This window comes from Panthera onca, chromosome B1 (assembly GCF_046562875.1).
Source record: "Panthera onca isolate mPanOnc1 chromosome B1, mPanOnc1 haplotype 2, whole genome shotgun sequence".
Lineage (NCBI taxonomy): Eukaryota > Metazoa > Chordata > Mammalia > Carnivora > Felidae > Panthera > Panthera onca.
The window spans coordinates 56495863-56497929 of NC_138342.1; positions in this window are offsets into that span (position 1 = coordinate 56495863).

Here is a 2067-nt window from a genome sequence, read left to right on the forward strand (position 1 = left end):
CACACTTTTCTTGAACATCATTTCACTTAGGGACCTCTCAGCCTACTACCTGCAGCTTATTCTTACCAAGGCAATCTGATGATGTATATTCTACTATCTACCCCATCTATATACAAATAGAGTCATACATTTGTAACGCTGACTGGCTGTATGAACAGTTCATGGACACTGAGGATTGTGCATCCTAAAGTAAAATAATTGATGAAATACATATAAGTATATATTCATAAATAGGAACCAACTTGGTAGTGAAGTTGCAATTAAAAATCATAGAGAACTGATAACATCACAACTATCTCTAGATCAGTGAACCTCAAAAATTGCTGAGGCATCAGTAATAGTTATAGGACTTGAAGTTCAAACGGAGGCCATGATTGGTCACTGAATTGATAACCTACTAAAGACATTGAGCACCAGGAGTTGAGAGTTTGAGATAAATGAAGTGGAAATATTACCAATATTAGTAATAATGATTACAGTTTCTATTTAATGATTACCCATTATATGCAAGACAATGATCAAGTACTTCCTATAACATGTTTTAATTCTCACAATATGTTGGTTCTAAACCTCAGGCACTTCCTGAATAAAATCTGAAACTAGACCCTGTACATGGAGGGCAAGGGAAAACAGATGGAAGAAAGAGGCAGGTCACTCCAGACTAACAGGTAGCAGTTATAAGAAGCAAGGGAATTCACATACAAGGCTTATCTTGGGTAGCCACAAGATGATTAAATCTCTGCCCTAGCCTTCCAGAATCTTAAAAATCTATATGAACGTAACTGGGTTCAGTCACATAAGCCATCTATATGATCTTAACAACACACTGCTCTCTCAAGTGGTATCCTTGGAAATGTCTCCACTGTCTCCAGTGGTAAACAGAATATACATTCCAAGATCAGAGGAGGAGGCAAAAAGCATCCAGTTGCCCTGGTCCAGCCTCAGATCAGTCAACAGTCATGTCCTCTCAATGACCTCCTCCAACACAACAGACCCACAGGCAAATATTATTAGTCTTATTTTACAGAGCAGAAAACTAGGGCCTGGGAAGGTTAGGTAGCTCACTTGAAGTCATGCAAGTAATGTATCACAGAGCTAGAATGGTGACCCTATTAGGAAAACAGATGAGAAATCCTAGGAAAAAGCATTAGTCGGATTATGGGAAAAATTTATTCAGATGAAGTATAAGGAAGGGTCATGGTGAGGTAATAATGTTGCAGTGTAATAATAAGTATAAGCTAATTTATGCTGTGTAACAAACAATCCCAAAACTTCAGTGGCTTGAAACTATAAGATTTATTTCTCCTTTACACTACATATTTACTGTGGGTCAATTTAAAGTTTTTCTCCATATTGTTCTCATCAGGGGGATCCAGGTTGTAGAAATGAATGTCGATAGAAAACCTAGCATCTGGAACATTGCCAGTGGCCCAGGAGAAAGAGAGTGGTGAATTATTCGAAAGCTTCTAGCCAGAAGTGACACATACTATTTCCTGCTCATATGTAATAGGCCAAAGCAAGTCACTAATTTAAAGGGCTAGAAAGTAGAACTTTACATGTGACCAGAAAGAAGGATGACTAATACATGCATCCTTTGCTTAATTGATAAAGGCCAGCTGTCAACAGGATAAAATCTAAGTACATTTGCTGTCTTAGAAAGCCCTGTATGATGTGGCCTCTATCTTCCAAACTGCATTCCAACAATTTCCCATAGGAATCTGTATTCCAATTATCTTGAATAGTTATGCCCCCATAAGTACCAACTTTTTATGTCATGCCCCAGGCATTTGCACATAATTTATACTTTGCTTCAAATTTTCATTCCACATATGTCTTCCCTGTGAATTCCTACTCCTCTTTCAGGGCCAAGCTCAGGGTTAATCCTTAATATGGATTAAGGGATTATCCTTAATCCATATGTGCCATGACCTTACCTCTATTCAATTCTCATCAAACAGTATCTCACCCATTCATTTACACAAAATTCTCATATTTTAGACTATAAGCGTTCTGAGTAAAATATCTCTGGATCATTGCTAATAATAAATAATGTTTGGTTGAAGGGAT